Raw genomic sequence first — 13,520 nt, 5'->3', positions numbered from 1 at the left:
GGATGTTGCGCAAAACTGCAAAAGGAAGTGTAAAAATAGAGTAAGAGTGCTGTTAGATATCCTTTCATCCATCTCTTTTGTCTGATCATCTCTGTGATGCATGTAGTTGGCTGTACTTCTCGATTCAGCTGAAGTTAAAAGTTGATGACTTCACAGAGACCTTTCTGGAAGTGTGGAAGGTTCTGATTTTAGTGATTAATGCCATAAATCTAAGGAGTGCGAGTGACTGGCTTGTCAGAATCTGATTTCTGCCTGTAAAACGCCTTCCCTGAGAGCTTTATTACAAGACTGCTGATTAAAAGGTGCTCCCAGCCCCTTTATTTTAATCTCGGCTCCCTCGTGCTCCGAATAGAAATACACATTTTAAAAATGGACTCTATACTTAGATACTTAGATACTTGGATATCCATATAAACCCAGGACAAAATAGAGTCCCGTCCATGAGCTGCATGTTTTTCAAGATGTCCTCTCAATGTCAGCAGAAAGAGAAGTGGACAATGTTAAACCACTTGGCATGTCCTTTTCTGTCTTTGTTGCCATGGCATTAAACCTCACAGGTTTTTGTCTCTGACCTAATCTTTGTTGGTGGACATGGAGAGGATTATACAAGTACAATTGAATGGGTTTTGCCCACTCATGGTCCCATCTAGCTTCAATTGGAACTTGGTCTCCTTATCAGAGTCCACCCGGGTAACTCTTAAGTGTTAGAGCGCTAAATTCCACAGAGATGGACTGCCAATTTAACCCAGGATGGAAATGTATCCTATTACAGTGCTGTGTGTGGCTGCCTTCACTTAACATGGGAGAGAGTAGAGATCAGATAGAGCAGGAACCATGGCTCTCTTATTAGACCTGATGGGTTCTAGAGGGCCTGGGGTGACTGTCTGGACAGAAGTGTTGGGAACATGTCCTATTTCCTGTCAGTGGGGGTACCCCAAGCATCAGTGGTGAGACCATTACCATTCCCAGTCAGAGCGGGGAGACTAGGTGGTTACACAGTGCCACAGCAGGTAAAGGATGGGTTGTTAGGAGGATTGGGATGTTGTTTTTTATGCTTGCCAACATTCCTAGCCTTTAGATAACAAAAAGCTATATTAAAATAATGGTAAATCTTTTTTAAATACGTTTAATAATCTCCATGTTTGACACAGGCTGCGATAAATTAGTGTTGATGTTATCTTTATGATTGACTAACTTTTCCCCTCCTGTCCCCTTCTTTAAAGACCCCATGCACGGTCCCCGAAGACTGGAGGTGGTGGACATCAAGTCCAAGCAGATCACAGTGCGCTGGGAGCCCTTCGGCTACAACGTGACCCGCTGCCACAGCTACAACCTGACTGTTCAGTACCGCTACCGGGCCGGCGGCAAGGAGGAGACCCGGGAGGAGGTGTGCTACGACACGCTGAGTGTGGCTCCGCAGCACACCATCCGGAACCTGTCGCCCTACACCAATGTCAGTGTCAAGCTGGTGCTGAGGAACCCAGAAGGCATCAAGCAGAGCACGAACGTAGGCGTGCTGACCGATGAGGATGGTGGGTGCTCCAAAAGAGGGAGACCGGGTGGGGGGGAAAGAGAGTGGGTGGGGAGAGCGTGGTGGGTGGGGAGAGCGAGCAGGTGGGGGGGGGTGAGAGGTTGGGGGGAGTGAGAGGGTGGGTGGGGAGATAGAGAGAGAACATGCGCGAGAGAGGATGGGGCAGAGGTCTGGGGGAGAGAGAGAATGGGAAGAGGAGAGAGAGAATGGGAAGAGGAGAGAGAGAATGGGAAGAGGAGAGAGAGAATGGGAAGAGGAGAGAGAGAATGGGAAGAGGAGAGAGGGAAGGAGATGGGGGAGGGAAGGAAATGAGGGAGGGAGCCGGAAAGGGAAAGGTAAAAATAGAGAAAGCTTCTAAGAATTGAAATAGAGTTGATCCCAACTCTGCCCTGCCAACACTTCCAACATTCAGCCTTTCAATGTCATCATTGGGGTCTAAGAGAGCACAAAAGCATGAGGGCTTGTGTTTCAATAAGGGAAAGATAGTTATTTGAAAGCACTTACATTACCTTCAACTACATCTACTTCTGTGATGCTTCATTTGTTTTTTTCCTACTTTGGCGCTCAAGGCCATTTGAAGATTACAATCTTACTCTGCTCCTCAATAGCCCTTTGGAGGTTATTCAAATTGATATCAAACGTTCAAAAGACCTCTAATGGAATTATCTGCATGATAACAAGTTTAACTTTTCCAAATGAGTATAGGAGGTGCATTTAATTTGCACTGCTTTTCAAAAAGAAATGTAGAAACTAGAAACCTTTGACCCTGTTATGATCAAAAAATGGAATGGTTTGCTTTCCTTTCATTTAACTTCCTTTCATTTAACTTTTTTTGCCAGTGAGTTTACATTTTCTAGCTGTCCTTGACCCTAATGCTACTTTGTTTTGTTTCCGATTCAATATACAATGCGAGGACCCAGAGCTCTGTATCAGTTTACTGTAGTGTACCTACAGCCAAGCTGTAAAACCTCTGTATCAGTTTACTGTAGTGTACCTACAGCCAAGCTGTAAAGCCTCTGTATCAGTTTACTGTAGTGTACCTACAGCCATGCTGTAAAGCCTCTGCATCAGTTTACTGTAGTGTACCTACAGCCATGCTGTAAAGCCTCTGCATCAGTTTACTGTAGTGTACCTACAGCCATGCTGTAAAGCCTCTGTATCAGTTTACTGTAGTGTACCTACAGCCATGCTGTAAAGCCTCTGTATCAGTTTACTGTAGTGTACCTACAGCCATGCTGTAAAACCTCTCTATCAGTTTACTGTAGTGTATCTACAGCCATGCTGTAAAGCCTCTGCATCAGTTTACTGTAGTGTACCTACAGCCATGCTGTAAAGCCTCTATCAGTTTACTGTAGTGTACCTACAGCCATGCTGTAAAGCCTCTATCAGTTTACTGTAGTGTACCTACAGCCATGCTGTAAAGCCTCTGTATCAGTTTACTGTAGTGTACCTACAGCCATGCTGTAAAGCCTCTGTATCAGTTTACTGTAGTGTACCTACAGCCATGCTGTAAAGCCTCTGTATCAGTTTACTGTAGTGTACCTACAGCCATGCTGTAAAGCCTCTGCATCAGTTTACTGTAGTGTACCTACAGCCATGCTGTAAAGCCTCTGCATCAGTTTACTGTAGTGTACCTACAGCCATGCTGTAAAGCCTCTGTATCAGTTTACTGTAGTGTATCTACAGCCATGCTGTAAAGCCTCTGTATCAGTTTACTGTAGTGTACCTACAGCCGTGCTGTAAAGCCTCTGTATCAGTTTACTGTAGTGTATCTACAGCCATGCTGTAAAGCCTCTGTATCAGTTTACTGTAGTGTATCTACAGCCATGTTGTAAAGCCTCTGTATCAGTTTACTGTAGTGTACCTACAGCCATGCTGTAAAGCCTCTGTATCAGTTTACTGTAGTGTACCTACAGCCATGCTGTAAAGCCTCTGTATCAGTTTACTGTAGTGTACCTACAGCCATGCTGTAAAGCCTCTGTATCAGTTTACTGTAGTGTACCTACAGCCATGCTGTAAAGCCTCTGCATCAGTTTACTGTAGTGTACCTACAGCCATGCTGTAAAGTCAATAAAATAAAACAAACCATGTTGTGCTCTCACAACAGCTTTTAGGAGGTTCCTAATGTGCCTTATTGAAGTAGTTGAAAGAGACAACGGCAGAACCATGACCACGCTGCGCCCCCATGAGACCTCAGTTGATCCTTTTCACCAAATCATTCAAGCTTGGTCTGGAGAAAGTTCTCCGCCAACCAACCGCCCAATCTATGGGAATGACAATGTCGATTTATGATGGTGTTAGGATGTTGAAGTGGCTCAATATCGAAAATGGTCGATATTTAATTTGCTCTGAATTTATTTCCCCCTCGTCCCTCTCCTCCATAGTGCCTGGCGCTGTGCCACTTGAGTCCATCCAGGGGAGCACGTACGAAGAGAAGATCGCCCTGCGATGGCGTGAGCCTGTCCAGACCTACGGTATCATTAAGCAGTATGAGGTAAGATCTGAGAAACTCCCGAGCCCATTTGCCCACCCAGGCCCAGCTCTCATTCTCTCTCTTCCTCCCCCTCTCTCTCTCGCCCCCCCCCCTCTCGCTTCCCCCCTCTCTCGCTTGCTTCCCCCCTCTCTCTCGCTTCCTTCCCCCCTCTCTCTCTCGCTTCCTCCCCCCTCTCTCGCTTCCTCCCCCTCTCTCTCTCGCTTCCTCCCCTCTCTCTCGCTTCCTCCCCCCTCTCTCACTCGCTTCCTCCCCCCTCTCTCTCTCTCGCTTCCTCCCCCCTCTCTCTCACGCTTCCTCCCCCTCTCTCTCTCGCGCTTCCTCCCCCTCTCTCTCTCGCGCTTCCTCCCTCTCTCTCTCGCTTCCTCCCCCTCTCTCTCTCTCTTCCTCCCCCCTCTCTCGCTTCCTCCCCCCTCTCTCTCTCGCTTCCTCCCCCTCTCTCTCTCTCGCTTCCTCCCCCCTCTCTCTCTCGCTTCCTCCCCCTCTCTCTCTCGCTTCCTTCCCCCATCTCTCTCTCTCGCTTCCTTCCCCCATCTCTCTCTCTCGCTTCCTTCCCCCATCTCTCTCTCTCGCTTCCTTCCCCCATCTCTCTCTCTCGCTTCCTTCCCCCATCTCTCTCTCTCGCTTCCTCCCGCCTCTCTCTCTCGCTTCCTCACCCCTCTCTCTCGCTCCCCCCTCTCTCGCTTCGTCCCCCGCTCTCTCTCTTGCTTCCTCCCCCTCTCTCTTGCTTCCTCCCCCTCCCTCTCTCGCTTCCTCCCCCTCTCGCTCCCCTCTCTCTCTCCTTCTCTCTCTCTCTCTCTCTCTTGCTTCCTCTCTCTCTCTCCCTCGCTTCCTCCCCCTCTCTCTCCCGCTTCCTCCCCCTCTCTCTCTCGCTTCCTCCCCCCTCTCTCTCGCTTCCTCCCCCTTCTCTCTCTCTCTCTCTCTCTCTCTCTCTCTCTCTCTCTCTCTCTCTCTCTCTCTCTCTCTCTCTCTCTCTCTCTCTCTCTCTCTCTCTCTCTCTCTCTCTCTCTCTCTCTCTCTCTTTTCCCCCCGCTCTCTCTCTCCCCCCTCTCTCGCCCCCCTCTCTCTCCTCCCCCTCCCCTCTGTCTCGCTTTCTTCCCCCTCTCTCTCTTCCTCGCTTCCTGGGCAGGCTCTTTCAATAGCAAGGCAATGCTCACTGACTCTGAACATAGTCATAGGATTGTTTTACATTTTGGTCAGTCACTGTGGTCAGATGTTCTGCTACGGTGCACTCCCTCTATTTAGGGCTAAATAGCATTCTAGTTTGCTCTGCTTTTCTTTGAATTTTTTTCTCAATGTGCCAAGTAATTATCTTTTTGTTTTCTCATCATTTGGTTGTTTCTAATTGTGTTGCTTGACATTTGCTCAGGACATTGTTTTTACTGAGGAAATGTAGGAATCTGCTATTAATGATTATGCAGAGGATTTTCCCAAGGTTGCTGTTGACTCATATCCTACAGTAGTTATTGGGGTCATATTTGGTCTCCACTTTTGTGGATTGGGGTGATCAGTCCTTGGTTCCAAGTATTGGGGAAGATGCCTGAGCTGAGGATGATGTTTAAGTATAGAGTCAATCACCACCTTCCGGAGACACCTGAAACCCCACCTCTTTAAGGAATACCTAGGATAGGATAAGTAATCCCTCTCACCCCCCCTTAAGATTTAGATGCACTATTGTAAAGTGACTGTTCCACTGGATGTCATAAGGTGAATGCACCAATTTGTAAGTCGCTCTGGATAAGAGCGTCTGCTAAATGACTTAAATGTTAAATGTAAATGTAATGTATAGCCAATTAAAATGTGTGGTTTGTATGTTTGATCATTTAATATAGGATACCGTCAACACCACAGGCCTTTTTTGGGGATTGAAGGGTTTGTATTTTGTCCTGTAGTTCCTTCAATGTAATTGGAGAGTCCAGTGGGTTCTGGTAGACTTTTTAATAGCTGACTCTAAAATGTGTAATTGATCATGTATATGTTTTTGCTGTTTGTTCTTTGTTATAGGGCAAAAGATATTGGAGAAGTGGTTTATCCATCTCCATTTTGGATAGATAGCTCTTGTTGTTTTTAGTGTGTTCCAATTTTCCCAGAACTGGTTCAATTCAATAGATTCTTCAATTACATTGAGCTGATTTGTGACGTGCTGTTCATTGTGTATTTTTGCACCGTTTTAGTGTTTCAACATAGAGTACCACAGTATGAGTCATAATACCCATAAAACTAGTGTCAAACAAGGGAATGGTTCCATTTTCCCCCACCATTTGTTTTTCCCATTGGGGATTTTAGAAAGGCATCAAATAAGGACTGTGTTTCGTGTAGGCTCACCCTTGCGTGATGCATTGATAACCGCGCAACGTTTATCAATATATTTTCCTGCATTTAAGCTGCTAATGTGGCTATTGTAAAGAACTACAAATGCCATGATGATGTAGATGAGACTGCCAAATCGAAGCAAAAGTAAGAATCTCTGGATTAATGTTAGCTAAATAATGTAATAAATAAATTGGCAAAATATATTAAAATGGACAATTCTGTGAACTGTATTGTGCAAGTTATAAAAAGACCATACCTGTTAGCAAAGGTGTCAGCTAGAGATGACATGCAGAAGCTTGCAGGGATTTGTAGATTTTCTTGATGTCCACTTTGGTGCTAATTAGGATTTTCGAGTCTGAGAGTAAATAGAGCCAAATATATTGATAAAAATCAGCTTGTCCGAGAGAGATTTACATGGTTATCAAAAGGTAATGCAAGGTAAGCCTACACGAAGCACAGCGCTTATTTTAAGTGTTTCCAAAATTCCCTATGGGATAAATGAATGGTGGAAAAACAATTGGAACCTTTTCCCTGTTTGACTGCTATGTTTGATGGGTATTATACCACCACCACTGTGGGGCTTTATAATGAAGTTGTAGGCTCAGGTTTGTCTTGTGTTTTTGGTTGGATCGGTTCCTCAATTCCTTTCTTAGGTTTTTACATTCTTCATCAAACCATTTGTCATTGTTGTTAATGTTCTAAGGTTGTCTGGTTGAAATGTTTAGATTTGATGGGGAAGCTGAGAGGTCAAATGTACTTTTTAGGCTTTCTTCTGCCAAGTTTGCCCCTTCAGTTTTGCAGTGAAACATTTTGTCCAGGACGTTGTGTAAGAGGGATGGAATTTGTTGTTGGCTAGTTGTTTTCTGGTAGGTTTCTGCTCTCTCTTTTCTGTCTCTTTCTCTCCCTCTGTCCATCTGTCTCTGTGTGTCTCTCTATCTGTCTTTGTCTTTTTATCTCGGTCTCTCTCGCTCTCTGTCTTTCTCGGTTTCCCGCTCTCTCTCTCTCTCTAACACACATCCATCTTGTGCCTGGCAGGAGCTGGGCGGCTTCCATCTTTCATTCACTCCGGGCCCTTAATTATCTAATAAATCCAACCTAATAACCTTAAGGCCTGCATGCACTGAGGCTTGTTAACACAATCTATTACCCACTGAACCCCCTCCGACAGCACTCCCAACACCAGCCCAGCCCTGTGCCCCAGAGTGGAGCTCCTAATACAACTGACAAGGAATTAAACGAGTTTCCCCAACAACCAGGGAGGAAATTAAAGTTACAACTTGGGGCCTTGTTCAATCAGACCCCCGTATACCAAGTTTTGGGGATAAGTCAAAAGTATAATTGTTTCCCTGAGTTTGTGAGTATGCACATGTGGATTGGTGCCCTCAACAGTATAACGTCAGCGGTAGAACTACAGTCGTAGACAAAAGTTTTGAGAATGACAAAAATATTCATTTTCACAAAGTCTGCTGATTTGGTGTCTTTAGATATTTTTGTCAGATATTATTATGGAATACTGAAGTATAATTACTAGCATTTCATAAGTGTCAAAGGCTTTTATTGACAATTACATGAAGTTGATGCAAAGAGTCAATATTTGCAGTGTTGATCTTGGTTGTTTGGGAGAAGTTGCTCTCAGAGGATGTGTTGGTACCATTCTTTATTCATGGCTGTGTTCTTAGGCAAAATTGTGAGTGAGCCCACTCCCTTGGCTGAGAAGCAACTCCACACATGAATGGTCTCAGGATGCTTTACTGTTGGCATGACACAGGACTAATGGTAGCGCTCACCTTGTCTTCTCCGGACAAGCTTTTTTCCAGATTCCCCAAGCAATCGGAAAGGGGATTCATCAGAGAAAACGACTTTTCCCCAGTCCTCAGCAGTCCAATCCCTGTACCTTTTGCAGAATGACATAGGACTGATGGCAGCTTCTTTACTGCCCTTCTTGACACCAGGCCATCCTCCAAAAGTCTTCGCCTACTGGTGGTGCCCGCAGCTGAATCAACTTTAGGAGATGGTCCTGGCGCTTGCTGGGCTTTCTTGGGTGCTTTGAAGCCTTCAACAATTACACCGCTCTCCTTGAAGTTCTTGATGATCCGATAAATGGTTGATTTCAGTGCAATCTTACTGGCAGCAATATCCTTACCTGTGAAGCCCTTTTTGTGCAAAGCAATAATGACGGCAGGTAACGGATGACAGAGGAAGAACAATGATTCCAAGCACCACCCCCCTTTTGAAGCTTCCAGTCTCTTATTCAAACTCAATCAGCATGACAGAGTGATCTCCAGCCTTGTCCTGGTCAACATTCACACCTGTGTTAACGAGAGAATCACTGACATGATGTCAGCTGGTCCTTTTGTGGCAGGGCTGAAATGTAGTGGAAATGTTTTTGGGGATTCAGTTCATTTGCATGGCAAAGAGGGACTTTGCAATTCATTGCAATTCATCTGATCAATCTTCATAACATTCTGGAGTATATGCAAATTGCCATTATACAAACTAAGGCAGCAGACTTTGTGAAAATTAATATTTGTGTCATTCTCAAAACTTTTGGCCACGACTGTAGATGCCTCTTTTATTGAAAATGATTGAAGTAGCTCTTCCTCTTGTGATGTGTTCTCCTAAATCAATTGTGAGTCAGAGAATATACAGTGTGATCTTCAAAGATGGAAGGGACCAAACATGTATTATTGTAGCGAACACTGTTAAAATAGGCAGTTGAAAAAGTTCATCCCCAATCTGCTGGAATTGAAAGCGGAGGCATACAGTACTTGAGCCTGGTTGTCATAGGACTGTAATTTGACAGGAGCGTGGGGCATACCTTGGACAGGGTAAAACATGCTGCACTTCATCTGTCTGACATCATCCAGTATTTATAAAGATTGCGGCCTTTAAAATACCCTTCAACAACACTGTGGCGTCAAGACGGAAACATCTGGCCCTCTTCATCATTTACACAACCTCAAAAGAACCTTCACAACCTTAAAAGAACTTTCACAACTTAATACCGGTTTGAGTCTTATAGCAGTGTGGTTTCCTATAATCCACATTTGTATGTAAAACATAATTGTAAAGCGCTGTTCATGTGAATAGGCTACTGTAGTACTACATGTTTTTCCCATCGCAGCGTTTGCCTTGCGTTTGACATGCACTTCCACTCTCCACACAATCCAATGTTAGAGGCTTTTTAGTGAGTTCAAAAGAGCCATTGTACCAGAACCCAATTTATGCTGAAATTCTCCAATTAAGCTGTCAGGTATGCACATAATGAAATGATATTCTGTCACCTCCACCCCCTGTAACTCTGAGCTACTATTGTGATCAAGTTGGACAAATCAAAAGGTTTTTTTCTGCCTCATTAGACTCTGATAAAGTCAACGCCATTATCATTGGCTGACATTCAGCTTGCCTCATATGCTCTTCAGTATTTGACTGTGAGCTATGCATCTCTCACTCCAAAACAGCATTTTGTTCAGGGTTGGCACATCTTTACTGTGCTTTGTCTCAGTTCGGCAGTTGTAATATGGGCTCGTTCTTTGGGGCTTTGCCTTGAAGATGTACAGCTGGCCCTTTGCGTTGAGACGAATTCAGGGCTATTCTACTATGACTGGTGATACAAGAAAACGTTTGTGTGTTGATTAATTGTCATAAGTCATTAAGTACTTCAATAGCTCTGTATGTAGTACTACGTAGGAGTTGTTCCCTAGGAAATTGTTTCTATGTCTGTTCATTGCATTCTTCAAGTTTGCCAAAGTGTGTGTCACTGACCAAAACATGACCACAGTCACCATGGCGACTTCCCCCGCTCCTAACGGAACCCTATCGAATCCTCCTTTCCCAACTGAAAATCCCTCACCCCACCAATCAGTCCTGTGTGTGATAATACTGCTCAATGCTAGCTATCTAGCCTTTTGAAATAATCCAGATGCGTTCCTCTCTCCCTGCCTCCCTCCCGCCCTGCATGATGAAGACTAATGTCCCACCAGAGCCCTGAGCAGCAGCATTTCACACCTGATGGATACAAATGGCCGCCACCGCACTCCAACACTCCCCATTGTGCTTCTTAATTGGGAATCAGAACGGAATAATAATGGAGCTTTCCATTAGGGGAGACCGAATGATTTATTTAAATGAAGCTTACTGAGAGAGAGGGAGAACTGATAAAGTTATATGAATGAGGGGAGGGAGGAGGGGTGGATTCGCCGCTCCGCTGCACTCTCTTTCAGACGGAAATTCCCGGGGCCTCCAATCTCCTGCTCGATGGGGTGGGGGGTTTAGAATAAAACAAGTGCCCCCCCCCTGCCCAAACTCTCGCTCATTCAATCCATCACAGAAATGACATTGGAGCTGAGCGTTTCTGTCTGCTGTTTTCTTTTGCCCACAAGTTCCTCCCTTTTCAACGTTGACTTGAAGGAACCTTCTATGGAAAGTTCAGGCCTAGTTTCACTATCAAGGGCTCTGGGTGAAAACTCTAACTTTGTGTGCTAACTCTTTCAGTATTGTAGTACATTGTAGTTTTATAGATGTACGCCATTATCTTTACCATACACCAAAACTAACCATAGCTATGACCATAGCAAGCCTGACGCTAGATTTGAAACTTTTATATAAACTTGTCATATCCAATCATCTAATCTAGGTTGTGTGTCAATCCACAGATCTCCTACAAAGCCTTGAGCTCCTTCGACACGGAGTTTGACCTGACCAACCAGAGCGGCAAGGTGTTTAAGTTCAGCAACGAGACGTCCCACATGTTTGTGGGTCTCTACCCCGGCTCCACATACTCCTTCACCATCCGGGCCAGCACCGTCAAGGGCTTTGGACCTCCCGTCATCACCCAGTTCACCACCAAGATCTCAGGTATGAGAAACTTTGACCAGGACCAAGTAACCAATAATCCTGGACAACCTACTGCAGAGCCCTAAATCTTCCAGGAGATCCCCAGTAATATATAGCTGTGTTCATTGTTCCTGGGTGTAGCGTTTGTCTGCATTTGTGTGTACTTGCTGTTCTCTGTCTCCTGTCTCCGGGTCTCAGTCTGTCTTTATTTGTCAGTCAAATCACCATCTTCTGTGCTCATGTGTCCCCTCCCTCCAGCTCCGTTGATGCCAGGCTATGACCAGGAGACTCCCCTGAACCAGACAGACAGCACGGTCACTGTCCTGCTGAAGCCTGCCCAGAGCAGAGGAGCCCCTGTCAGGTAGACCCATTCACACATCAAACAGCCCTACACACACACTCACGTCACACACACAGTGATAAACACCCTGCCCTCACTCCAGCCACTGTCGTCCTTTCCTCCTCTCGCTCCCACAATTTCTTTCACCGCGCAAACGGCCCTCACAAACGGCCCTCAGAAATGGCCCTCAACCAGAAATGGCCCTCCGTTCTAATTGATTGTAATTGGCTTGGGAGGCTGGTGATATTATCCACAACAACATATTTCATTTTTTAACAGTATCAGCATGTATTAATGTGGGCATTTGATCTGAGCAAGCAGCACTTTTTTTCCCCTTTTTAAAGATAAGAATAAAGCTGTTCTCTCAGACTCCAAAGATGAGCAATCTCAATCTCCTCCTCTTTCTCTCTTTACTTCTCGATTCTTCCTTCTTCTGGAAATGAAAGATTGTGGTCTAGGGTGTCTCTCCTATGATTTGCACACCTCTGAAAATAAACAGAAATATGCAATGCGCTTGCCTGGGAGCATAAACGGTGGTTTGGGCCTTTTATTTTTCTCTTGGTTGAGAGAGAAATAAATAGCAGTGCTGGCAGGTTCCCACACTCCAGCTATGTTATCCTTCCTTCATTGGCCACTACTGTTGGTGCTGCTGACGAGTTCTCCACAAAACCTATGTCTGTAATTTGTGTGTGTGTGTGTGTGTGTGTGTGTGTGTGTGTGTGTGTGTGTGTGTGTGTGTGTGTGTGTGTGTGTGTGTGTGTGTGTGTGTGTGTGTGTGTGTGTGTGTGTGTGTGTGTGTGTGTGTGTGTGTGTGTGTGTGTGTGTGTGTGTGTGCGTGCGTGTGCGTGCGTGCGTGCGTGCGAAAATGTGTACACTGACTGCATGTGTGTGTGAAGACTGCAGATATGCTAGCCGGTTGGGCTGAGGTTGTCCTTCACACACAGACAGGATATCCTACTACTGTCGTTACTGTAGTTTGCTCTTTAGTCATGAAGTCCTTGCGCTGCATTAAGACAACATTATCACATGTTCTGTGCTCCTTTAATCATTGATAGACCCACACAGAGACGACGGACACACACACACAGGGGCTGCTAGAGTGATTACATGTTTTAATGTTTCAGACTGAGGAGATAACCAGTTTCTCTACGGACACACACACACACACACACACACACACACACACACACACACACACACACACACACACACACACACACACACACACACACACACACACACACACACACACACACACACACACACACACACACACACACACACACACACACACACACACACACAGGACAACCTGTCTCTGTTATCAAAAGGAAGGATAAAAGTATTTTAGTATGAAGAAACCAGCCGGTATAAATAAATGAGCATGTGCTTTAGCACCTGGTGACCCATCATGAAGTATTTACTATCCACTCCTGTCTGAAGCCACTTTAATGGCCGTTTGAGCAAAGTGACAAAAGACACTGAGAGAAACAGAGAGAGGCCTCTCTCCACCTCACATGAATAGAGCCTAAGTTACACAGATGGACGGTAGTGATATTAGCCTTTTTCACCTGTCGATCACATTCTATAAAGGAATGCCCTGAGTGTACTGGAAGTTGCTTTGTATAAAAGTGTGTCCTAAGTGGCATATTGTTATTATTTAGATAAGGTAGACTGAGCCAAACACCCGCAAGGTATCCATAAAAAGTCGGACACTGGAATTCACTCTCCGTCAAACATAATCCTTTTAATTTAACAATTTAACAATAGTGTCACCAATGACGTGTCAAAAAAAAATACCACTACTGTACGTTAAGATTAACACCAAAAATATGAAGAAAACTGTCAGCCCTGCTCCAATCCTCCAATCCAAATCAGGTACACTTTTTCTCTCCCTGATGACCTTTCAACGACTGTCACATGGGCCCGTCGTTGCCATCTTAATTACAGTTAACGGGTCTTAATGAAATCACAGGATTCGCTAATTAGCGCATTGAGGCTGTCTTTTG

General features: G+C 45.0%; 1 pseudogene; it reads left to right on the top strand.

Moving 5' to 3' along the window:
• LOC124039616 overlaps nt 1–13,520 on the top strand; it is a 306,037-nt pseudogene that overhangs the window by 170,913 nt on the left and 121,604 nt on the right.

This window comes from Oncorhynchus gorbuscha, linkage group LG07, assembly GCF_021184085.1.
Source record: "Oncorhynchus gorbuscha isolate QuinsamMale2020 ecotype Even-year linkage group LG07, OgorEven_v1.0, whole genome shotgun sequence".
Classification (NCBI taxonomy): Eukaryota; Metazoa; Chordata; class Actinopteri; order Salmoniformes; family Salmonidae; genus Oncorhynchus; species Oncorhynchus gorbuscha.
The sequence above is the reverse complement of the archived record's forward strand: the minus strand, read 5'-3'. Positions and strand labels throughout refer to the sequence as shown.